The following is a 27,630-nucleotide window of genomic DNA, read 5'->3' on the forward strand; positions in this document are numbered from 1 at the left end:
AGATGAGTAATGAGCAAGCGAATACTGCCATCTGCTGGTCAAAGGTGAAAGTAAAGAAAGAATTACAGTAGTAGGAACCTAATAGTGGGAACCTATTTTCCGACAGGAAGAGTTTAAAGACGAAACCAGGTCAGGTGACACCTGTGTCGCAGTGACTAATTATAAAAGGCGTGGCCGGGCCGAGTAGAGGCAGATAGCGCCAGAACCTGTACCTGGACAGGTTGTGTGGCTGCTAGATGGGCTTACAGGTATCATTGCCACAGAAGGGTCCCAAAGCGATCAGATGCCGGATAAAGCCTGAGCTGTGAGGAAGATCAGTAAGCAGTGCCAGTAGAAGATCTGTAAGCAGCGCCAGTAGAAGATTTGGACTCCATGCTAGTAGACGATCCATAAGCAGCACCAGTAGAAGACTGTAACCAGATCTGAACCAGGCTCGAGAGACGATCCAGCTGCAGCAGAGGACCATTCCTGTGGGGCATTACTTCCAGCATAGACATACGGTACAGGGTGTGGGCTGGGGCTGTGCGTCAGGGAAAAAAGACAGCCGATGCGACAAGCACACTGTATACCCAGTGACTCGCATATCTAGGACTCGTGGCCTAGCGGGAAATACCGGTGACCCCCACTAGGGCCAGTGTAACGATCAGAGGTGTTTATAGAGACTACGATGGGGATTGGCCTAGTACTGAGAGTGACACCTGTGAAGTTGAGACATAAAGGCGTTAACAGTCGTTTAACTGCTAGATAACAAGAACGGTGTATGTAATAGAACATTGCTTAGATATTGTATTCAGTTGTATTGCTGTGTTATAATATACTGTACTAACCCTGTTACCCTGTTACTGTTACCGGCAATACAGTGCTTACTTGCATATATATACTTATACAAGGTATATAGATTTTCCTTTTTGTGTTAGTTAAATAGTGTTGGTTGAGTACTACTGTCTCCTCATTGTCTGCGCTGTTGCATCCAAGTAATCTGCTTACAGTAGAGTAGTTGATTCTCAGCATTTCATAGACCTGGGAGCAGTGGCGTACCGCCAATGGCGGCAGACCACGCCACTGCTATGGGGCCCGTGGCCGGAGGGGGCCCGTGAGGGACCCAAGCAGCGTGGGAACGAGGAGGATAGGTGAGTAAGAGGTTGCGGCGGCAGAGGAGCGGGTTGCGGCAGTGGAGGAGCGGGGCACACACTGTAGCCGGCTGTTGCAGCTACCACGTGTGCCCGCTGCTAAAGGGACATGAATATTCCCTCTTCTCCACTCGCATGGGCGTGGAGAAGACAGAATATTCATTCTCTTTAGTAGCGGGCACGGAGGAGCGCTGAGCCCCGGCTCCTGCTGTCAGTGCCCGCCGCTAAAGAGAAAGCATATTCACGCTTCTCCACGCCCATAGTCCCCGCGTGGAGAGGAGTGAATGTGCCTGCAGCAGCTCACCTCGGCTTCTGAGAGCGCGCGCAGCTCAGATGCCGACATGAGCTGCTGCAGACAGGACTCAGCGCTGGAGCAGAGGTGAGGAAGGAAGGTGAGTATTAGTGTTTATTGTTTTATGTGTCCAGTGATTGGGGGGATGAGGAAGCCACACATACCAGGATACTTGGATTGAGGAGGCCACACATACCAGGAATGGGGGATTGGGGAGGCCACACATACCAGGAATGGGGGATTGAGGAGGCCACACATACCAGGATTTGGGGATTGAGGAGGCCACACATAACAGGATTTGGGGATTGAGGAGGCCACACATACCAGGATTTGGGGATTGAAGAGGCCACACATACCAGGATTTTGGGATTGAGGAGGCCACACATACCAGGAATGGGGGATTGAGGAGGCCACACATACCAGGAATGGGGGATTGAGGAGGCCACACATACCAGGAATGGGGGATTGAGGAGGCCACACATACCAGGAATGGGGGATTGAGGAGGCCACACATACCAGGAATGGGGGATTGAGGAGGCCACACATACCAGGGATTGTGGGATTGAGGGGGCCACACATACCAGGGATTGTGGGTTTGAGGGGGCCACACATACCAGGGATTGTGGGATTGAGGGGGCCACACATACCAGGATTGGGGGATTGAGGAGGCCACACATACCAGGATTGGGGGATTGAGGAGGCCACACATACCAGGATTGGGGGATTGAGGAGGCCACACATACCAGGATTGGGGGATTGAGGAAGCCACACATACCAGAATTGGGGGATTGAGGAGGCCACACATACCAGGATTTGGGGATTGAGGAGGCCACACTTACCAGGATTAGGGGATTGAGGAGGCCACACATACCAGGGATTGGGGGATTGAGGAGGCCACACATACCAGGGATTGTGGGATTGAGGGGGCCACACATACCAGGGATTGTGGGATTGAGGGGGCCACACATACCAGGGATTGTGGGATTGAGGGGGCCACACATACCAGGGATTGTGGGATTGAGGGGGCCACACATACCAGGGATTGTGGGATTGAGGAAGCCACACATACCAGGGATTGGGGGATTGAGGAGGCTACACATACCAGGGATTGTGGGGGCCACACATACGAAGATGGGGAAATTTACCAGTAGCTGCTGCATTTCCCACCCTAAGCTTATATTCAAGTCAATAGGTTTTCCCATTTTTAGGTGGTAAAATTAGGGGCCTCGGCAGTCGGCTTATATTCAAGTCGGCTTATTTAAAATATACGGTATTTTAAAATCAGTGAGTACGTGGTGCTCATAATACTGCAGGACTGTGGCGTGCATTATACTATATGGGGGCTGCATTTTACCCTATGGGGTGTGTAATATACTGTATGGAGAACTATGGGGAGTGCATTATATTCTATGGAGGACCATGGGAAGTTCATTATACTATATGGAGGATTATGTTGGGCGCATTATACTATATGGAGGTTTATGGGGGGAGCATTATACTATATGGAGTATTATGGGGGCGCATTATACTATATGGAAGATTATTGGTGGTGCATTATACTATATGGAAGGTTATGTGGGGCCATTATAATATTTTGAGGTCTATGTGGGGGGCCATTATACTGTATGAAAGCAATTATACAGTGTGAAGGTTTGTGTGGGGTCATTATACTGTTTGGAGGGCTGTGTGGGGGCCATTATACTGTTTGGAGGTCTGTGTGCGGGCCATGAGAGTGTATGGAGGGCTCTGTGGGGTTCACAGTTGGGGGATTATACTGTGTTAGGGTCACCATACTTTGCCGTGGGAGTTGAAGTGGGGTACAATAGGGTCATTATACTGTGCATGTGGAGGATTGCACCATAGGGGTATCATACTGTTTGGGGGGCACTTTTTTTGGCATCATACTTTATGGGGGCAATGAAGGAGGAATCTGCGACTTCAGAAGGAGGTAAATTACTATGTAAAGGCTGGAAAGTTATGAGATCTGCTCTTCTGTGACACAGACAAATATTTATTTTTTGTAGGGGGGGGCTCAATTAGAGCTTCTGCTATGGGGCCCCATGACTTCTATGTACTCTTCTGCCTGGGAGGTCCACAATGAGGGGAATCCTCACTATAATGATGATAGTCATGAGTGTATGGCACCTACCCACCCCATTTTCCCTCCCAGGTAAGTATTCTAGTGTCTCCGGCACCATATTACCTTTATAAAGCTGTCAAATACCCATACTTTGTTTATTTGATTTTCTTGATTTTTTACTTTGATAAAGATGCCAAAATGCGTTGGAACAATAAAGACCCATCCTCTACTATTATACATCTGGAAGAAGATTCTCTCCTCCAGCCACCGGGCCTCAGCAGCAGTTACACACATCTACAGGTGTTGTGCCTTCACACAACACTACCTGGTCAGTGTATACTCCTGCCTTTCACTATCTCTACAAGGTGATACTGCTCTATGTGTGTGTGTGGCGCCCTGCTCCGCACAGGTGCCACAGAACCCAGTAGGGTGCATGGATGGACTTCTCCACAAGAGGCCCTCACACATTCACACACCTCCACCCTACCACCTCAGACCACAAGAGGGAGCACGTTAGGGATATATATATGGAGGGTGGAGCCAGGCAGCTTAGTGAGTTCAGTGAGAAGTTAGTGTGCTGGCACTTAGACCAGTGAAGAGGCAGCACACTGGCTGCAGTGCTTAGGCGAGCCAAGGCCTACAGCACGAGTTGAGTAGTGAGGGCCCTGAGTGTGGCCGAAGGCGAGAGGAGAGGAGGAGTAACAAGGGGGCAGAGGAGCGTACCAGACTCACCCCAAACTATACACCGGACCCCGGGTCCGCGCCTACAGGGTCCCTTTATACCCAGTAGGGACCACCGGATACCTGGAGGACTACAAGTCCCAGGTCGACCAACGCTGACTACCGTACCAGGGCTAGGAGTCACGGAGGCCCCAGCGTCCAGGGAGAGTGATCTCCAAGAGAAGGCCCTACCACCAGGTCAGCAGGTGCAAGAGAGAGAGACAGTAATTAAGCCAGGCCTAGCTCCAGGCAGGTCAGAAGCTTAGCAAGTGAAAGCAATGGATCCGGAGGCCCTATACCCGCTCACTGGGGAGAGTCCATAAGTGCACCCTTCGTACCGAGTACCCTGGACCATACCTGCAACTACATCAGTAAAGGTACCGAAGCGAACCCCCGTGTGAGTGTCTGTCATTTCTCCCTGAACCGCCCTGGCCGTCTCTCACCTGTACCACCATCCAGTTCCGTACGCTGCCCTGAGGCCCGCTCCACCTGTGGGGAGCCGTTCCATCATAAGCTGCCCTAACATCTGCCTCAGCGGACTGTCGCAGCGCTGGTAGTCCTTACCAGGCACCACAGGTGGCGTCACGAACACTTTACAAATCCCCTATAAATAATTTCCCTTTTTGTTGACCGTCCTGGGCCACGGACCGGGCCTGCCACCGTGATATCCCCCACCAGCATCCATAGGCCCGGCTGCCGAGTACCCCACGGCTCTGGGGGCGCGTCATCTCAGGCGTCATGAACAGGATTTTGTGCCCGTTGCAACGAACAGGATTCCATGCCCGTTGCCACCGGGTACTGTGAGCCTTAAAAGACTGTAACACTTACTGTGGTGAAGATTTCCCGCCATTCCCGAGGTTTCCCGCCATTATCCGCCATTTTCCTGTCGCCATGTGGGAAGAAGAGGGGCGTAACCACGGGAACCCGAGAGGCATGACTGTGAAAGCGCGCGAAGCCTAAGACACGCCCCACCCTTGTCGTCGAACCAGGAAGCATCAGGTCCTGGAAGGAGTCCAGTGGACGCTCTGACGTCAGACGCGAGCGACTCAAGGTCCTGGAAGAAGACCGTCGCCTGCGGAGCTGCGGCCTACCTGATAAAAAGTGAAGAAGGTAGGCTACGGTTTACTAGGGGGGCGCAACCATGGCCGGCGACCAGCAAGCCGCCGGAGCACCGGTTAAAGCTCCTGATGCCCAACTTGCACCCGGCACTGCACAGGCCGGAGCGGCCGCCCCATCAGCAGGGGTCGTGACTCCGTTGATACCCATGGCCCTGCCATATATCCTTGGAGCAAAATGGCTGCCCCAGTATAATGGCAAACCAGACACCCTGTCTGGGTTCAAAAGAAAAATATGCGGTGTGCTGGATATGTACTCTATGACTGGCAAACAGAGCCGCTGTTGTACTAGGACAAATGACTGGTGCTGCAGAGAGGGAAGTTGAAACCTGGCCAGCCGCAGACAAGGAGTCAGTATCCCTCATATTTAAGAAACTCCAAGCTGTCTTTGAGGACCGCACTGAGACAGACCTCCGGATGAGATTCTACCATTGCTCTCAGAAACCTGAGGACAGTATCCAGGACTACGCCTGGCGCTTACAGGAAGCCCTGCGAGCCCTGAAACAGGTTAGTCCAGCCAGCATACAAGATGAGAATAAAATGCTGACGGAACAATTCATCCAGGGGTTGAGGTCCCAGGAGGAGAGCAGAACTGTACGGTGGTGGGCTTTAGATTATCCAGATGCCACCTTTGACACCCTGAAGGACATGGCTATTAAAGGTCTACAGCCCCTGGAAACATCAGGGACTGCTATCCAGCATTACCAGGGTGGGGCCATCCCAGTGCCCGCAGCACCCACTGCTCCTTCATTAATGGCTGAAACAAAGATGCAAACAGTGCCCCCTAGCGAGCTGGACAGCTAAGTGAAACCCTGGCCACTGTCCTGAGCACCCTGCAGCTACAGACGGAGCCCGAGCCGGAAGGAAGGATCCTACTCGCCGACAGCCCTGAGGATGTCCCCTGGATGAGGAGATGAAGGAAGACGACGCCACCCCGTAGGAGGACAATGCCACCCCGTGGGAGGACCAATGACCAACGTCGCCCTCCAGGAGACTTCATCTGCTACCGTTGCCACAAGGCAGGCCACACAGCGCGGAACTGTCCTTTAAACGGGCAAACGCTGGGGCCGAGGGCCGACACCCAGGAGTAAATCAACCAGGCCCATCAAGCTGGTACCACCGGTTCGTAGGAGGAAGTCCTTTCCTGTCCATCATGCTGGACGGTATAGCAACACCTGCATTACTGGACACCGGCTCACAGGTAACCATCATACCTGATGTCCTCTACAAAAGGTACTGGTCCATAGATGAACTCCACCCGCCAGCCCCGAATCTCTCTGTGTATGCCTCTAACGGCCTTCCTCTTAACCTAGTAGGAGTTAAGGACGTGACAGTGAAGGTGGGGAGAGTGGAACTAAAGGACCAAGGACTAATTGTCATAGAATCTAACCCTGGTGATACAGACTTGTATATGATACTTGGTACAAATATTGTTTGTAACTGTTTGGGAGAAGTGTTGTTTTTGCTCACACAGATTGCTGACACTGCCAAACCAGGGCAGAGGAAGGTACTCCAGAGAGAGATTAGAGCCCTCCTGTACCAGCAACAGGAAAAGCTAACAGGTGGTGAGATTGGTAATGTACGGGTGACAGACCCGATACCCATTGTGATTCCCCCAATGAGTGAGATGCTGATTTGGTGTAGGGCAGCAAAAGGTCTCAAAGGACAGAACTACCAGGCGGTAGTGGAGCCCATTAGCTCCGAGCACAGACCTACACTCTTAACTGCTAGAGGGGTAGTTGACGTACGCAATGGGAGGGTACCCATACGTCTCCTAAATTGTGGGGAGGAGGAAGTCAAATTGCCAAGGTATGCCACTGTTGCCAAATTGTATGCTGTGAATGATGACGCCATACACACAGTAGAGTCTTTAACCTCATCAGACACAGTGGAGGGTAATGACTCAGAAATCCAGGTGGGGGATTGGTGTCAACAGCTCCATGTTGGGACTGACGCCACTCCTGTCCATCAAAAACAAGGTGTACAGAGGGTGGTCCAGGAATACGAACAGGTATTCAGCAAACACCCACTTGATTTTGGGAGGATTAAAGGGGTACAACATCATATACCCACAGGTGACCATCCACCCATCAACGAACGTTACAGGCCCATACCACCAGCACACTACCAGAAAGCGAAGGAAATGTTGCATGACATAAAGAAAGTAGGGGTAATAAGAGATAGCTGTAGTCCCTGGGCAGCTCCCCTGGTCCTGGTCAGGAAAAAGGATGGAAGCATCAGGATGTGTGTAGATTACAGACAGGTAAATCGCATAACACATAAAGATGTATACTCTTTGCCCCGTATAGAGGAATCCCTGGCAGCACTAAAGTCTGCAAATTACTTCTCTACCCTTGACCTCACTAGTGGGTACTGGCAAGTAGCAGTTGCTGAGGAGGACCGGGAGAAGACGGCCTTCACTACCCCGATGGGACTCTGCGAGTTCAACAGTATGCCGTTCGGACTCTGCAACGCCCCTGGAACGTTCCAGAGATTGATGGAGTGCTGTTTGGGACACCGTAACTTTGAGACCGTGCTATTGTACCTGGATGACGTTATCGTGTACTCGAGAACGTATGAGGACCATCTGAAGCACCTGGCGGAGGTATTTGAAGCATTGTCCCGGTATGGGATGAAATTGAAGCCTTCCAAGTGTCACCTGCTCAAACAGAAGGTTCAGTACCTGGGGCACATCGTCAGTCCAGAAGGAGTAGCACCAGACCCGGAGAATGTCACTGCCATCCAGAAATGGCCAGAACCGAAGAATCTCAAGGAGGTACGTCAGTTCCTGGGACTGGTCGGGTATTACCGGAGATTTGTAAAGGACTACACCAAGAAGGCAGCGCCTTTGCAAAATCTCCTGGTAGGACAGTCCAGCAGAGGCAAAACCCCCCCCTTCCAGTGGGGTAAAGAGCAGGCTGAGTCCTTTGCAGTGATGAAAGAGATCCTGACTGGCGAAGAAATCCTGGCCTACCCTGACTACAGCCAACCTTTCCTGCTGTACACTAATGCCAGCAACGAGGGACTAGGAGCTGTGTTGAGTCAGAAGCAGTATGGCAAAGAGAAGGTGATTGCCTATGCCAGCAGGAAGCTTGGTCGTACTGAGAGGAATCCAGAAAACTATAGCTCCTTCAAGTTGGAGTTCCTGGCCTTGGTCTGGGCCACCACTGAATGATTCAAGCACTACCTAGCCTCCACTAAGTTCACGGCCTATACTGACAACAACCCCTTGACACATCTAGAGACAGCCAAGTTGGGAGCCATGGAACAGCTTTGGTTGCCCTGGCTGTCAAACTATCAGTTCACCATCAAGTACCGGGCAGGCCACAAGAACACCAATGCCGATGTCCTATCCAGAATGCCTCACCAGTCGGACACTGAAGAAGTGGATGAACTGGAGGAGATGGAGCTACCTGCCTTCCACAGAAATGGGATGGTCCACGAGCAGCGCACCTCCAGGAGGTATCGTGGTAAGACACTAAACCCTTTACCTCATCACAGTTGGAAGGAGACCCAGGACAGCGACCCGGTTGTCAGCCGTATCAAAGAACTGATAACCCAGGAAGGTTCCTCCCAGGAGAAGGACGCTCCTCCACAAGCCAAGCAACTGTGGAATGAGAAGCCGGCTGTTCATCTATAGAGAGAAGCTGTGCCGAAGGTATGTCAACCCTAGGACCCATGAGATGGTATGGCAGATAGTAGTGCCCAGGACAGACATCCAGATGGTGTTGGAGGCCTACTACGATCAAGCAGGGCACTTTGGCTGGAAGAAGCTGGAAACCCTCCTGAAGAGTCGGTTTTATTGGGTTGGAATGCGGAGTTCCATAGAGAGGTGGTGCCGGGATTGTGGACCCTGTAGCCTCAGAAGAAAAGACTACAGCAGCCTGAAAGCACCCTTGCAGTCCATCAAGACAACCCAGCCCCTGGAGATCGTCGCTCTGGATCACATCAAGCTGTCACCCAGCAGGTCAGGCTACTCCTATGCCCTGACCATGGTGGATCACTACTCCTGGTTCTTGGTGGTAGCCCCGTCAAGGATCTGACAGCAGAAACTGCAGCAAGGACATTTAAAGCATACTTCTGCAGGCCCCATGGATACCCGGATAAGGTGCTGACGGATCAAGGCCCTGCCTTTGAAGCCGAGCTGTTCAAAGAGTTTTGCCATCTGTACGGGTGTAAGAAGATTCGGACTACGCCGTACCACCCTCAAACCAATGGTCTATGTGTAAAGATTAACAATATCGTCATAGACCTGCTGAAGACCTTACCTCTAGAAGAAAGGAATCAGTGGCCAGACAAACTACCTGACCTGGTAGATCTGTACAATCACATACCTGTGAGTTCCACCAATTGTACTCCAGCGTACTTCATAAGAGCAAGACCTGGAAAGTTGTCCATGGACCTGGAGCTTGGAGTGGTAGAGCCAGAAGCAGATATGTCCACTGAAGACTGGGATACGACTCGACAGGAGCAGTACAAGAGAGTACAGGCCTGTGTCGAAGACAGTCTAAATAGGGTAAGAGATAAGCAGGAAGCACAGTACAACAAGAGTGCACCAGCAGAACCCTTAACACCTGGAGAAGTTGTGCTGAAGCGAAAGAGAAGAAACCACAAACTTGACGACCAGTGGGAAAGAGAACCTTACACTGTGTTGGATTCCAGGTTTGTCAATAGAAAAACCTGTCTAATCAGTAAAGATGGAGGTAAGACAACTGCAACAGTCTCTAGAGACCACTTGAAGTTGTGCCCAGGTCTATTGAAGCCACAGGAAGAAGTACCTCTTATAGTGACTGAAGAACCCAAAGAAGATGTACTCCATACTGTCTTAGGAGATTTCCCGGCAGATTGGCCTCAACTGGATGGAGCAGTAATAATACCTGTGATACACTTCTACCAACAGCCAGAAGACCCTACACTGCAAGTAAGACCTGTAAGTGCCCCAGAAGAGCCTGCTCAGGAAAAATCCCCGGAAGAAGGATCACCGGTAGAAGCAGAGCCAGAAGGCCCAGTAAACAGTGTACTTGCCAGTCCCATCGAGAGGTTAAGACAGTTCTACAATTTGCCCACACGTAGATCTGACAGGGTAGCAGACAGTGCAAACACAGACATCAACAACACCCCAGTACTACATAGGTCAACATGCAGTACAAAAGGCCAGGTCCCTACCAGGTATAAGGAATAAGTTAGAAATACCTGCAGTGTAAATAGTTACCCAGTTGGGTACTGCCTAATGTTTATTGCATAAACTGAAATTTATGTCTGCCTTTAGTTACCCGTCAAGGTACAAATACTCATAGGCTGAGGACTGTGAGCAGCTCAAAAACTGTTCCTATATATAGTTGCACTCCCTGGAGTGCCCCTTAAGTGACCACGGAACAAAAACCCGTTTGGCGTGGCCGAAGACGTGGTCCAGCACCTGGATCACTTATGCCCTGTAGCCACGCCCAGGGCCTACGTTGAGGGTTTTCAAGCGGGTCCCTCATGTTCTTTCATCGGTGAAATGGGCACCAGATTACAGAACTTACTGTAACTTTATTAATGTTATCATACTTGTTGTTATTATAATTATTGTTATTATTGTTACCTGTTTTGAAAAAAAAAAATGCTTCAGTCCAGGAGTACTGAGTTGTACTAGGGGGAAATGTGGCGCCCTGCTCCGCACAGGTGCCACAGAGCCCAGTTGGGTGCATGGATGGACATCTCCACAAGAGGCCCTCACATATTCACACACCTCCACCCTACCACCTCAGACCACCAGAGGGAGCCCGTTAGGGATATATTTATGGAGGGTGGAGCCAGGCAGCTTAGTGAGTTCAGTGAGAAGTTAGTGTGCTGGCACTTAGACCAGTGAAGAGGCAGCACACTGGCAGCAGTGCTTAGGCGAGCCAAGGCCTACAGCACGAGTTGAGTAGTGAGGGCCCTGAGTGTGGCCAAAGGCGAGAGGAGAGGAGAAGTAACAAGGGGGCAGAGGAGCGTACCAGGCTCACCCCAACCTATACACTGGACCCCGGGTCCGCGCCTACAGGGTCCCTTTATACCCAGTAGGGACCACCGGATACCTGGAGGACTACAAGTCCCAGGTTGACCAACGCTGACTACCGTACCAGGGCTAGGAGTCACGGAGGCCCCAGCGTCCAGGGAGAGTGATCTCCAAGAGAAGGCCCTACCACCAGGTCAGCAGGTGCAAGAGAGAGACAGTAATTAAGCCAGGCCTAGCTCCAGGCAGGTCAGAAGCTTAGCAAGTGAAAGCAATGGATCAGGAGGCCCTATACCCGCTCACTGGGGAGAGTCCATAAGTGCACCCTTCGTACCGAGTACCCTGGACCATACCTGCAACTACATCAGTAAAGGTACCGAAGCGAACCCCCGTGTGAGTGTCTGTCATTTCTCCCTGAACCGTCCTGGCCGTCTCTCACCTGTACCACCATCCAATTCCCCACGCTGCCCTGAGGCCCGCTCCACCTGTGGGGAGCCGTTCCATCATAAGCTGCCCTAACATCTGCCTCAGAGGACTGTCGCAGCGCTGGTAGTCCTTACCAGGCACCACAGGTGGCGTCACAAACACTTTACAAATCCCCTATAAATAATTTCCCTTTTTGTTGACCGCCCTGGGCCATGGACCGGGCCAGCCACCGTGATATCCCCCACCAGCATGCATAGGCCCGGCTGCCGAGTACCCCACGGCTCTGGGGGCGTGTCATGTGCGCTTTTGTCCACCACACAGTTCTTTACTTGATCACTTTTCTGTATAATATTCAGTATATAAACTGACTTTGGCACAAACACCATAGAAGACCACCTGGACATTACAAGGACATTATCAAAATATCAACATTTTCACGTTGTCTCAAAGCTGTTGCTGCAGGTCACCCTCTTGAGGTTGGTCACTTCCTCCACCACTCTCCTCTGGACGTCTTGCTCCAGTCTTGTGGCTGCTACCAGCTTTTTCTGGCAAGCATCTCTGGAGCTATATCTAGGGCCTCAGGTGCTGTCTCCTGACCCTTCTTCCTCGACCAAGTCACTAGACCATTGTTACATAAAGCTTCACGCCTGTCTAATAAGGTCATTGTCCCTGTTAGGATGTTATTCAGTGTTTTTCCAGTTTCTGACCCAAATTCTACCCTGACCTTGATTGTTGTCTGCTGTCTTTCCAGACTTTCTGCTTGACCCCTACCTATTAATAGAACTCTGCCTGCCCCGACCTCGACTAGTCTGACCTTACAACTCAAATCTCGTCTTGGCTTCATGTCTCAATTTCACCATCAGCTTTTCCTAATGACGACCACTCTGAAATTGTGTTCTTGGAAAAACCTACAGTAAATTTGAGTACCCGATATATGGGTTAAGGGATGAAAACCACAGGAGGTCATCCACTTTGCCCAAACCAAGTCCATTGCAATCCAGGAAGTCAACTTCTTTGAGTCAGAATGTCTTTGAAATCACAAAAATATTCATACAAATCATCACCAGAATTCAACAACCTGAGATCACACCCTGTTGAGGACCGGTATGAATATATAGTTCGGGCTTTCAGTAAAACCCTTTTATTAGATTTTGAAACACTACTGAAGTGATTTGCATCCATTCAGTCTCAAAGACATTAGGGAGGATGGGAACTGATGTGGTGGGATAAGTATTGGACATAATAGGCATTTTAAGTTTTTGATGAAAACCTACGTGGTTCGAATGCGACCTGTGTTCTTAGTCCTGGTGTTACACTAGGACTAAGAATGCAGGTCGCTTTGGTTTTCATCTTTTATTTGCTATGAAGTTTATCTGAAATTCAATAAAATATTTTTAATTGCTGGATGAAGCTGGACAACACTTTTTTTCTATTCCGTGATACTACCCATCGTCTTGCACAAATGAATGTCGAGGTTCTCTGGTTACGATGCAAGTAACTGAATGAACTAATTTGTGTTCTATTATTACTATATTCCAAGTTTTTCCAAATATGTTTGATGGGAGCGAAGTCAAAGCTCTTTACAGGAAAAATCAGTTTTTTGATCACCAAAGTCGCGATTTTTATGGACCCTACTTTATGCATGTAAAGACTATGCTACTGAAACAAGAAAGGACATTACCCTGAAATTTTGTCACAAAATTGGAGGACCAATTATGCCATCGTCATAAGACCTCCACTTACCAGACCTAAGGAGACAAATCTGATGCATAAAAAAACACAACATTGCTTCTCCATCAGGCTTTGTAGGTAGTTCTACATGTTCTACCAAGATGGAGCTGACCTGGCATCTGCCAATTAGTCCATAAGACTGCCAGATGGTGACTTAAGAAAATGTATTTTCACTGCTTCATGGTCCAGTGCTGAAGTGCTTCACTATACTGCAGCCAACACTAAGTATTCTATATGGTGATTACATGTGATCAGCTGCTCAGCCATGGAAACGTAATCCTTGAAAGATCCCAATGACCAGGATTTCTGCACATTTTGCACCTGGGGCAGTTTTAAACTCACTGATGTGCGTTGCACCCAAGACTATTGTTTTGACTAATAAAATCAAATTTTATTGCAAATTCCACAAAATAAAAAAAATAAAAAATCCAGTAAAATTACAAATGTGATTATAGTTAATCAGGTCTATTAGGCACCATTGACGTAACAGAAAAATGGAATTTAGATATCTTGACAGCTTTTCTGTCCCCTCATCGAGATACTGTTGGTCTGGGTGATATGCCTTCAACTGGTTGTACTGGTTTACCCCACCCCAACAACCTGTACACTACTTTGATCTAACAAGGTGCAAAAGCCCCCAAAACTTTGTGCAGATGGATTTCTTTTCCTTTTATAGCAAACTCTGGTGTGGCTAAATATTCTCAGTCATTTGTCATGGTCCGTTAGGGGTGAGGACAGTGACTCATAAGGTAGCTACCTCCAGTCAAATGTCCGTTAGGGGGAGAACATTGATACATAGGGTAGCTGCCTTCAATCAAGGTCCATTAGGAGAGAGGAGATTGACTCATAGGGTAGCTACTATCAGTCAAAGTTCACTATGGGGGAGGACATTGATTCATAGGGAAGCTAGCTCCAATCAATGTCCATTAGGAGAGAGAAATGCAAAAGGTAAAAGCTGGTGATAAAAAGTGCTAAGTCATACAAAATTCAGCATTTATTACCTTTATTAAAGTCCTTGTAAAACCACAACGCGTTTCGACGCCATGCAAGCCATCTTCATCAGCTGAAGTCCATTAGGAGAGAGGACATAGACTCATAAGTTAGCTACCTCCAGTCAAGGTCCGTTTGGGGGGAGGACATTGGCTCATAGGGTAGCTGCCTCCAGTCTATGTTTGCTAGAGTCAATGTCCATTAGGAGAGAGAATGTTGACTCATAGGTTAACTACCTCCAGTCAAGGTTTACTCAAGGGGAGGACATTGACTCATATTGATTCATAGGGTAGCTACATGCAGTTAAGGTTCGTTAAGGGGAGGAAATTGACTCATTGGGTAGCTATCCCTAGTCAAAGTCCATTAGGAGAGAGGACATTGACTCATAAGGTAGGTATCTCTAGTCAAGATCTGTTCGGGGGAGAGGACACTGACTCATAGGGTAAGTACCTTCAGTCAAGGTCCATTAGGGGAGAGGACATTGACTCATAGGGAGCTATCTCCATTCAAGGTCAAATCGGGGGGAGGATATTGATTCCTAGAGTAACTATGTCTATTAGGTGGTACTAGAATATCAGCTTTCTTCCTCCTGGAGGAGAGCTAATTTACATTTCCATGGATCTCCAGGTTATTATTCTCCCTGCACCAGATTCTGGTCTCTCCAGACCATTGCTTTGCAGTAATGCAATTGACATAGACATTAGCAGTAGAATTGGTTGTGCGCATTGCTCTTAATGCTCCTACTCATTTTCTAGTTGTTTTACCCGAGGTGCCAGTGTCGTCCCATGAGTGCCATCCTCCTATCACATTTACCATCTGATATCCAAACTGCTGCCACCTACTGCTGACCTGAGCCTGGTCCTGATCTCACCCACTGGTGGTCCAGAATCTCCTACACATATCATTCCCAACTTGCCTAATTTTATATTAACCTGGTATAAGGAGATTTTTTTTATTTTTCCAAATTAATGGAATTTTTAGACCAAAAGATGCAGGTCTAGTGTATTTTTATCTGTGATTCCATAAAACTTCTGAACGCTTGCTTGGTGTGTTTACCGAAATCCTGACGTATTGTATCGGTGGGAATTTATACAAATCTGTTATTGGACTATGGCTTTTTTTTCCTAGTCAGATCTATACCTAGGGCTAAACAAAAATAATTGCTTTAGGTGAGATCAACTGTTTCAGATAACGGAGTTTTCATTATTTTATTGAAAGCAGCATGTAATCTATTCGACTTTATTTCCTTATGGATTACTAAATCTCTCCACTGGAGCTGCCGCTGCCTCCGTTCCATTGTTAAAAGACATCTCCAATTTCATTTTTTATACAGAAGAGTGACAGGGTCCTTGGAATGATGACATTAGCGGGCTGACAGCTAACCGTTGTACTGTTTTGTCTCTGGGAATAACATGAGAGCCGCAAACTGAGCTAAAGCACTGACTCGGCACACTCTGGTTTCTGGCAATTGTCTTCAATCCATTCTATTGACAATATTAATTTGTGTAGTTCCTGTATTCGGATTTTGAGCTCAACACTACATGAAACAAAGAGCCGAGTATGGTTTGTTATTTAATTACCGCTGAAAATCCAATGTCACAGTTTCATTTCCGTGAACGAGCTGCATGCAAGCACCAAATAAAAAAAAAAGGTCATTGTAAAATGCAAAAAACTCTAATGTTATGTTGGGAGGTGCCAGGACTTAAGGGGTTGTCATCTTTGGGTTTGTTAGAAAAGTCCCCATACAATAAGCTGATCACAGGATGACTCTATGCAGGGACGATCATTGATCAAACTGTTGCAGAATCTGTCAGTAAACAGTACATTTCCCTGCAGCTCCTCCACAGGACAAAAGATGCATTACCATGCCAATTTTAATTTTTTTGCACTCTCCTTTTTCCTTCTTCCAACAGCCATAACTTTTTTATTTTTTTGTTGAGGTACACATATGAGGACTCATTTTTTTGCATGATGATTTGTAGTTTTAAATAACAACATTCATTTTAACTGCAATGTCCCACAAGTTGGGAATCATTAATCACAGAAATCCCAGAAACATAATGGCTGAAGGCACAACAACACCCATAAGCGAGAGTGTGCCACAGCCGCAGCATAACTCCAAAAAGCATGTACAAACAGGAGAAAACAGTGGAGTTTTTAGATATAATTAGAATGACAAAAATCTTTATTAAATACATATAAAAAACATGTGAAAGGCACTAAAATACAGTGTGCTAAGGACAGAACAAACACCCTAAAAAGTAACCAGCCAGGGGTAGTAAGGATGTAGTCCCATTAAGGTACATAATGGTATTTTAATTCACAAATACACAAGCCTGATTATATAAAAGACTGGCCCAGGGGTAACCTTTAAATTATATAGTCTGTAAAAAGGGGCAGACGGTGCTGCTATAATACCCAAAAAATTGGCCAGAAGAGAATGACTGTAATGGAATGTTGTACCAGAGGTATCAAACATGGGCATATAAAGTCACTTACCCACAGGCTGGGGACCCCCAAAGGAGATAGAAAAGGTGCTGCTGCGACTTCCCAACGCGCGTTTTGTGTTGACCGTGCGTTGCTTTTTCAAGGGAAGGGAATCATATAGTAATGTATAATCATTGTATGTGTTATTCTGCTATGTAATAAGGTTTGCCCCTTTTAGAAGATTGTCCTGTCTCTCCGTAATGTCTAGCTCTGATGTAATTTATCCCTTCATCATCCTGGTTCAGTGTTTGTCAGCCATATTAATCTGAAGTTTATCTCTATACATCTCTTGTTCAGAAACGTCTTTTTACCTAATGTAACTACTACAGCTGCTGCTTTTACTATTGTGCATAGTGCGAGAATTCAGTATGAAAATAAGCCTTCTTCCGGAATCTTCATGCATGGCTCCGCAGTCGAGTTAAGCTATCTGATGAAATCTCTTTGTGTGAGTACTGGTACATAGAGACAGCCAAGAAACTACGTCTCAAGCGCTCCACACTCACAGCCTAGTTATGGATTCAGAATAATAACATATGATGTACTGAAAAATGAGGGAGAAAATTTCAAGTTGATGGGAAAAAAAAGGCAATCCCACCATGTTTTTTGAGTCTTTTTTTAGTCTTACCAGCATTTATTTGGTGATAAAAATAACCTTACAATTTGAATCTTCAGGTGAGTAAACTTATGACGTTACCTAAATTATGTATATGTTCTTATTTCAGTGGTTAAAAAAAATTAAAACTTGATCATAGAAAATTTGATTAGTGATATTAGACCTGTACCTTTTTTATTTTTCTGTTCATGGAGCTGTGTGAGGGCTTGTCTTTTGTGGGCAAGCTGTAGTTTTTATTGGTATCATTTTGGGTTATCTAACACAATATTTTGATTGCCTTTTATTTAATTTCTTTTAAGGGGATGGGAAGGTGCAGTAACCAAAAAAATGGCAATTTTATATTTTGTTATATTTTTTATTAACCGCTTATTTTTTAGCATTTACCGTGTGGATTAATTAATTTTATATCTTGACATATTGGAAATTTACTGATGCGTAAAAAAAATATGCTTATTTAAAAAAAAAATATATATATTTCTTTATTTTCATATTGGGAAAATTTGGGAGATTCAAACTTTTTTTTTTTTTTCATTTTTAAAAAACTTCTTTGTTACTAATGACTTTATTTTTTAGTCCCCCTTCTATTGTTTTCTGGCTTGTGCCATACACTTCAGTATTGCGATACAGAGTACAAATAATGATGTCCTATGAAGCCCAGCTTGTGGCTGTCAAAAGCAGAGCTTAAGTCAGTGTCCAAATTTCATGCACCACTGTTACATTCTGTGCTCATTTTGCCTTTCTACCCAACCAATTCTTCCCTTTTCTCTGCTCCATGTAGAAACAGGAAGTCTCTTGTCCCTGCATTTATCATTCCCCTCTTCAACTCCTGACCCAGCTGCTCCCTCCTTCCCCCTGCCAGAGACTTTTGCAGTGACTCATGACTCATACAGGGAAAATTGACCTCCTGTTTCTACATAGAGCTTAGAAGGATTCAGTTGGTCAGTTTCTAATCATGTAATGTCATAGACCTAATGGAAAAGAGAAGAATTATCTGGGTAGAAGGTAAAAATGAGCAATTGTAAGTACACAGTGCTATATAATACGATGACTGCAATATATTAAGAGGATACACTTTTTGATGGTAGAAGTGCTTCTTTAATATTAATTGTTGAGCACTATTATTTGGATATGGGGCTGTTGTTTGAGTACTGTATAGTGTTATTTATTCAGCCAGTATATGGCGCTGCTATTTTTACATTGTGTGATGCATCATTGTATGACGTTACTATTTAGGCCTCTTTATGGAATATTATTAGGTCAACCCAAGACAATTATTTAAGCACCATCCACCCTAGATATTTCATTTTTTTTTATTACTTCCATTCCATATAAAATAAGAATTCTGAAATTCTTGGTGCTGACAGAGTCCCAGTGTGTAATTACACACCCAACTGAAAGGAAAAAGGATGACACCCACTTGTCAATTTTAGTCATATATTAACAGGAGGAATAAAAGAGGAACAGGGCTAACAGCAGAATTGTTATTTGTGGGGGAACACGTATTTAAAAGTAACTATCATTTACACAATTTTTTATATACTGTACATATATTAAAGGAGCAGTGATGTGCTGCCGATCGGTGGGATCCGGGTCCTGTGCCCCCCCACCGATTGGTTAAAACACTGCTCTGAAGTTCACATCTCCTGTACAGGGTGGTGTTCAGACTTAATAGTATGCGTATGGTTCTGTACACTACTCATTGTTCATAAAAGAGCCGCGCACTTCAAATCGGTGTTTTGACTGATCGGTGAGGGTCTCAGGACCCTGATTCTACCGATCAGCAGCACAATGCAGCACCAAGAATATCTAAAAAATTTTTGTAAATAACAATTACTCTTTAAGTAAAACTTCATGGTTTGGATGATGTATTGGGGGGAATGGGGTGCTAGTAGTCAATGTCACACAAAGCTCTGAAGACTAGAGATTCCTTAGAGGGAATGTGTCAACAGATTTTTACTATTTAATATGAGAGCAGCATAATATAGAGCAAGAAAGCCTGATTCCAAGGATGTGTCACTTACTAGGCTGTGTGCTGTAGTTTCACTACAATTAGTGTTTTATCAGCAGGAGATTATCACTACAGGAGTAGGTCTCACATGCAGAGTGTTACGCCCAACGGTGGCGCATGTGGATTAGTGGACCCACTGCTCCACAGGTCCGGGTTTGCCTAGGTAGGGGCCAAGCTAAGCGACTACCTGGTGTTCACTACAGCTCCAGATGGGGGAGACAGACTGGGCTGCAGGTAGCCACCAGGTACCACTCCTAGGCAGATGATGGTACTGCAGAAGCTGACCCCAGGGGTCAGGTTAGCTGACACAGACTAGGGCTCCGCTCAGACTAATAGGTTCGGTTCAGGGTCACTGCAGACCGTTACTGACATGGAGATACAGATAAGGAAATGTTCAGATACTGGCTGCACCTGGACCAGGGGACTTCGGGAAGAGGATTGGTCGCACCAGGGCCAGGGGACAATGTTCAGTCTCTGGCCACACCGGGACCAGGGGATTTCGGGACAGGACTGGCTGCACCAGGACCAGGGGACAATGTTCAGGACAATGGCCACACGGACCAGGGATTCAGGTTCAGGATCTGGCCACACCGGGACCAGGGATTTAAGTTCAGAACACTGGCCACACCGGGACCAGAGGACCTAAAAACTCACTAGTAGGGGAGACTACATGCTAATGAAAGCAGTTGCTTCGGTGTCTCTTAAAGAGCAAGGAGCCCTAATGGCACCAAGCTGAATTGGTGCTGGCCAGTCCGGGCACAGTTGAAAGAGAGGAATCTTTCGTCTTTGTTCCCCCCCCCCTCCAAGTTCTTGCGCCTGTTGCGCATTCCCCTGCTGGAGTACGGGACTGAACCCTGATAGGGTTAAATTTCCCACACTAATGGACTGTATGCAACTGCTCTATGTACTGTGCTCTAGTTTTACTTTGCTATAAGAGCTTATGAGCAACACATGGGTCTTAAAGGGACCGTTCTCCTGGACTGTCAGAGCCAGTGGGCCATTGTGTCTGAAACAAAACGACTTCCTGTGTTTAGCAAACCCAGAGCAGGAATTGTTGGCCAGCGGGCTTGTTGTGTGTTAAAATGGACACTTTTGTGGTTAGTCCCTTACAGCAAAGGGACTAAGGTCAGTCGGACCCTTTTGGTTCTTCGGACGACCCGATGTGCATGCCGGGTCGAAGGACTTTGCCCCTGTGCATACGAGCAGTTACTAAAGTGGGCCAAAATGGGTAGTCCTACTAAAAATACTTGAACTCTGTGTTCCAGGGTCCCAACCGAGTGGGACCGAGATCAAGGTTGACCAGCAAGAGACACTGGAAAAAGAGAATACTAATCTGTTGGACATTTTAATATAAACATGTGTGTTTAATGTTTTAAATGTGCATTGGTGTTTTTACAGGTGCTGTCATGGTCGGGACGACCATGTTTTAGGAGGGAGGAATGTAAGAGGGTGACTGGGATGGTCATGCGCCTCTTCCCTCTTTGTGCACATAATGTCTTACTCTATGTTTATATATGAGCATGTATATGACCTAATGTATTATGGGTTACTTACAGGCTCAGTATAGGTTAAAGTGCAGGTAGAGTAGTAGATTAGTAGAAGGGTAGTGCAGAGGTGGGCACTATAGCATAGAGAGTATGCAGTTATAAGTTAGGAAAGAGTTAAGGGGTTTAGGAGCTCCTCCATTGTGGATGGAGTAGGTTCAGTGTACACTAAGTGGCTTCCTGATTGCAAGCAGTTCTAGTGAGAGTGAGAAGGAGAGATGTGATAAGAGCAGTAGTTGGAGGTCCAGAGTGCACAAGAAGCATGCACTGTCCAGCAGCAGATGAACGTCATTCAGGAACTCTGAAATAGAGGGGCCTACGGTCCACAGGAGCCAGCAGAGAAGCTTGTCTCAAAATCTTCCAGGAAGTCGGACAGGGAATAGTACAGAAGAGACAGTACGGGACTCTTAGAGCTGCAAGCATCTCATAGGCCAAAAAGGTCTACCATGGAAGGGACAGCTCAGGGCAAACGGACAGTGAACATCACTACGTGCGGTGCAACGGACGGTAACCCTGGAAAAGTATGTGATCAATGCTGCATGCTGTATGAAGTTCAATTCAAGCGTTCAAGTAAAGTTCTTTTTTATAAAATGGAGTGGAAGTCCCTAAATGTGTGTGCGGTGGTTCCTGAGTGGCAGAACCGAAGACAGCAGAGATCTGCAACCAAAGCTTGAGTGTTACACACCACACGCACAGCACAGGAGAATTGGGACATTTGTCTTTGTCAGAGAGCCAGGGTGTGGGAATGCAGCAGCCCCTCGCCACAACTACCACCATGAGCCCCTCACAAAGGGGAAAGGGAAACCATGCAGGGGAACTGGCAATAGTGTTGCACAGTGTAGTCAGGCTAATCTGTGTAAACCCACCCCCACCACAGATTGGCAGCTTGCTGACAATGTACACAGGACGCTGCCAATCTGACCACTGCTATATTTACAACAGATAAAACAGGGATTCTATCAAAACTACACAATGCGGTCCAGTAAATGACACATTGTTGGAATCAGGGTATCTTACCCTATATTATGCTGCTGTTAGATTACATAGCAAAAACATGATGAGAGATTCTCTTTAAGGGGTTCAACTAAGCTTGGAAATTATTTCCTATCCATAAGTTATTGAATAAATTCCTGATCGCTGGGGGTCTGAGTTCTGGGACCACCACCAAGCCTTAGAATGATGATATTAATGGAGTGGAGGTTGAGCATACGCAACTCCATTCCATTCATTTTTATCGGGAGTGCTAAAGACCCGCCAAGCACAGCACTCTGCTATCTCCGGGGTTCCCATAGAGAATTAATTAATAAACCCCACTCCATTCAGAGTTCCATTCTCAGGATTGTTGGGGGTCTCAGCGGTCGGGAAAGGATAAAGAATAACTTCCAAACTTGGTACATACCCTTGTAAGTGTTTTTCTATTCTTCAGTTGTACCATTATGCTAAATTTTATAAGTAGAAATCTACCACCTAATTCCTATGAACTCGGATATATTTTTTGACATATTTCGGACATATTTCATTCTGATTTTTTTTTTTTCTACCATACGAGATAGATAGAGAAAAGAGGTTTCACCAGAAGGTTAAAGATAAAGTTTTATTCAACAGGGAAGAATGGCAGGTAGAGAAATGAAAGCTTTCATTTGGGTGAAAAAGTGAGCTTATTTGAAATAATATAGCGAGATGCTAATTTAAGGCTGTCACTTTTTAATTAACTCTGTATGAATGAGAGCCGGTCCATATCCTGAAGTTGTGACAGATTCTCCATCCTTTAAAGCCGTCCTATGAATATCTTTGCTTGCGCATTAATAATATACACAGCGTGATACGCGGCACAGCGGAGATTATTGGAGAATTTATGATCCACACCTCGAACTACACACTCCAAAAAGATACAACGTGTCACTAAGGAAACTGGATGAGAGAGTAAATACTTTCATTTTTTGCTGTCAGATCTTTGAATATATTTCTGTCTATGTATTGTGTTCATTAGAATGTGTAATTTAATTAAGCCAGTCACTGGAAAAAAAAAATGAGAGAACATGAAAGGAAACAGGTTTTCTATTATTTTTAACTTTTCTCCTTGGGAAATATTATCATTTTTTGGATTAATTCATTGTTTAATTTTTGTCTTCCATGATATATAATAGTTTAATGCATTGGTCTAAGGATTCTAGACAGAAAGAAAAGAAGAAAACCTTTTAGGGGTTGTAATGTCCACCTTTGGGGATCATTTTTTTATACTTTGGTGTATAGGGTTCTTTTTGGCTAAAAATAATTTTTATAATTGGGTTTCATTAAAAATTTGGCACGGTTTCCCTGCTACAGCCCTGTGTATTGCATTGTCTGTTGCTGTCTGCAGGATGAGTTAACTGAGAATCCTTCAGTGAACATGTTCTGGGGCCCAATGAGAGTTTCTATCTCTTTTCTCTCTTTTTCTGAGCTCCTTAGCTGATTTATGACCACAGACGATATCAAAGTTGAAACAAAGATCCTTTCAAAGCAAAATTGGGATTGAATTGCAAAAAATTTATATTTAGTTCCTGGCTTTATAGGTTGGCTCAGGTAGCAAGTCGCCGCTTGAGTATACAGATATTTAGTGCCCTCAATACTACTTTAGACTTGTAACAAAGCCAGCTCTGCTATACTGCTTATTAAAGTCTGCTATACTGCTGCCAGCTCTGCTTGAGACTTTATGACAAACTAAGCTCTGCTATATGACTGAGCCTACTTTGCCATATTCCTACTAGCTCTGCATTGGTCCCTGATAAGCGCTGCTCTACTGTATGGCTGCCAGGTCTGCATTGGACTCTGTGGCAAACTCAGCTCTGCTTTATCGATGAGTCAACTCTGCCATATTGCTGCCAGTTCTGTTTGAGACTATGTGAGAAACTCAGCTCTGCTATATTACTGAGCCTACTCTGCCATACCGCTACCAGCTCTGAATTAGTCACTGTAAGAAACTTTGCTCTATTATGTCTCTGAGTCAATGATGCGGGGCTGAGTCCAAGTCTGCCTGGGACTCTGTGACAAACTTAACTTTGCTACATACCATAGTGTTGTGCAACTCGGCTCTGCTTATTATAGTCCTCATCATTGAAGCTGTCCTGCTTCACCAGATCCAATGATTCCCATTTGCTCCTACTGTTGTCATTCTGCCACAAGAACTTCCATTGTTCATCCAGTTCTTCCTTCTGCATCGAAGTCATCCATCCATCCTACATCACAACTATTCATCCAGACCAAGCGTGACGTGCCCCCAGGGCAATGGGGTACTCTGAGTCCGGGCCGGTAGATGCTGGGGAAAAGGGGGATCTGTCACAGTGGCTGGCCCGGTCCGTGGCCCAGGGCGGTCAACCAAAAAGGGGATTGTAACTTGGATAGAGATAAAGATAAAGTAAATAGTTTGTGATGCCACCTGTGGTACCTGGTAAGGTTTACCAGCACTGCTGCAGACCTCCGGGGGTTGATGGGATGGCAGCTGAGGTGTTTCTGCTCCCCACAGGCGGAGCGGGCCCCCGGGGCAGTGTGGAGTTTGGTGGGTGGTGATGCTGGGACTTGTAGTGCAGGCGGATGGCGCAGCAGGAGTAACTGACAGAGACAGGGGATTCACTTCAATACCTTTACTGGTGCGGATGTCAGGTACGGTCCAGGGTACTCAGTAGGATGGGGGCACTTCAGGACTTCTCCCCAGTGAGTGGGTATAAGGCCTCCTGGTCCGTGTCTGCCTCTCTCTAAGCTCCTGGCCAGCCTGCAACTGGGCCTAGCTTATGTGTCGTGCTGTTCTTTCACCTGTCGCTCGGTAATAGGACCTTCTGTTGGCAACCACTCTCCCTGGACGCTGGGGCCTTGTGGTTCCTGGTCCTGTAATGGGTCTAGCTTCAGGTCAGCCAGGGACTTGTAGTCCTCCTGGGATGCCGCTGGTCCGTACTGGGTATAAAAGGACCCTGTGTCCGGTTTGTATACTGGGGTGAGCCTATGATGCTCCTCTGCCCCCTCAACTCCTCTCTCCTTTCTCCTCTCCTCCTTGCCGTCGGCCACACTCGGGGCCCTCAGAACTCAACTCGTGCTGTAGGCCTTGGCTCACCTAAGCACAGCAGCCAGCGTGCTGCGTCTTCATTGGTCTAAGTGCCAGCACACTCTCCAACAACTAACTGAGCTGTCTGGCTCCACCCTCCATATATATATTCCTAACGGGCTCCCTCTGGTGGTGTGAGGTGGAAGGGTGGAGGTGTTTGTATGTAATGAGGGCCTCTTGTGGAGAAGTCCGTCCATGCACCCTGGGTCCTGTGGTACCTGTGCGCAGCAGGGTGCCACAAGCGCATAAAGGAGCCACCTCACCAAGTGAGGTACAACACTGTGATTAAATCGCCTGCAGTGATGAGCGAGCATGCTCGCTACTACTCAGTGCTCGCCTGAGCATATCACTGCTCAAGATGCTAGGCGCTCGCCGAGTATTTCTGGGGCTGCTCGGCGGGAGCTCGGGTCCCCTCCCTGCATGTTTGGCGCTCTTTACATAGCCAATGAACATGCAGGGATTGCCTGCCACTCACTGTAATGCCGTAGCCATGTTGGTTGTGGCATTACAGTGATTGGCTGGCCGCACAGCGTCATCATGTCAGACCTGGCGCCGCTGTGCTCGGCACAGTCACTCTGGAATCAGACAGTGTAGGGAGAGCTGCTGCTGCGTCAGGGAGAGATTTGCCTGTGTCTAGTTAGTGTAGGTGTACCAAACTACACTGCTCAAAAAAATAAAGGGAACACTCAAATAGCACATCCTAGATCTGAATGAATGAAATATTCTCATTGAATACTTTGTTCTGTACAAAGTTGAATGTGCTGACAACAAAATCACACAAAAATCATCAATGGAAATCAAATTTATTAACCAATGGAGGCCTGGATTTGGAGTCACCCTCAAAATGAAAGTGGAAAAACACACTACAGGCTGATCCAACTTTGATGTAATGTCCTTAAAACAAGTCAAAATGAGGCTCAGTATTGTGTGTGGCCTCCACGTGCCTGAATGACCTTCCTACAACGCCTGGGCATGCTCCTGATGAGGTTGCGGATGGTCTCCTGTGGGATCTCCTCCCAGACCTGGACTAAAGCATCCACCAACTCCTGGACAGTCTGTGGTGCAACGTGACGTTGGTGGATGGAGCGAGACATCATGTCCCAGATGTGCTCAATCGGATTCAGGTTTGGGGAACGGGCGGGCCAGTCCATAGCTTCAATGCCGTCATCTTGCAGGAACTGCTGACACACTCCAGCCACTTGAGGTTCGGCATTGTCCTGCATTAGGTGCTGGGGTGTGCACGCGTCTTCTTGTGCAAAGTGGCTTCGGAGAGAAGTGGCAGTTATTTCAGAGGCAGTTAGTCAGGGCAGGAGTCAGGAAACCAACACTTTGACCACTCACTCTCTTTTAACTATGTTTCTGTTAGCTCTCACTTTTTCCTCTATAGTCCTCCACTTTCTAAAAAACCCTCAAATCCCTACACCAAGTAAGAAACTCTTCATCTCTCCCTCTATCCTCCCCATTCATCTCACCTCCTCCTCCAAATTATTCCTCAACATTCAATCCTGGATCTCCAAACACAGACAGCCACCTCATGCTCTCTCTTGCTCCCACCTGCTAACACTTTCTCTGCTCCTCCTCACTGCTGGAGATATCTCTCCAAATCCTGGTCCTCCTCGCCATATCCCCACAGTCACTTCTACCTCCTATCCACGACCTTCCTCAAACTGTCGCAACCCTTCTAACCTCATACCCATCCAACTAATACCCACCTCCTCAGCTACACTAACAGGAGCTCTATGGAACGCTCGCTCTGTCTGCAACAAACTTTCCTTCATCCACGATCTTTTCATTACAAACAAACTCTCCTTCCTCGCCATCACCGAAACCTGGCTCACCCCCTCTGACACAGCCTCCCCAGCTGCCCTTTCATATGGCGGATTCCACCTTTCCCACACCCCCCGCCCCAATGGCAAACATGGTGGAGGCGTAGGTTTCCTCCTATCAGAACTCTGCGCTTTCACCAAAATCCCACTGCCACCCTCCGTTACACTCCCCTCTTTTGAGGTGCACTGTGTGCGCATCTATTCCCCCTCCAACCTCCAACTGGCCGTCGTTTACCGACCCCCAGGGCAAGCCGCCACCTTCTTAGACCATTTCACTACCTGGCTGCTTCACTTCCTTTCCACTGACATCCCCACTATCATAATGGGTGACTTCAACATCCCCATTGACACTCCCCACTCGTCTGTCTCTAAGCTCCTATCCCTCACTTCCTCCTTTGGACTCACTCAATGGTCTTCCACACCCACCCACAAAGATGGCCACACACTGGACCTCATCTTCACCCGCCTCTGTTCCCTATCTAACCTCTCTAACTCACCACTCCCTCTCTCTGACCATAACCTCCTCACATTCTCTACCCTCTCCTCTCCGGGTGCACAATCCCCACTCCACAAACTCACACACCCTCGCAGAAATCTCAAACACCTTGACCTACAC

The sequence above is a fragment of the Phyllobates terribilis genome, unplaced genomic scaffold, assembly GCF_046119375.1.
Source record: "Phyllobates terribilis strain yellow unplaced genomic scaffold, ASM4611937v1 Scaffold_9__5_contigs__length_417890890, whole genome shotgun sequence".
NCBI lineage: Eukaryota > Metazoa > Chordata > Amphibia > Anura > Dendrobatidae > Phyllobates > Phyllobates terribilis.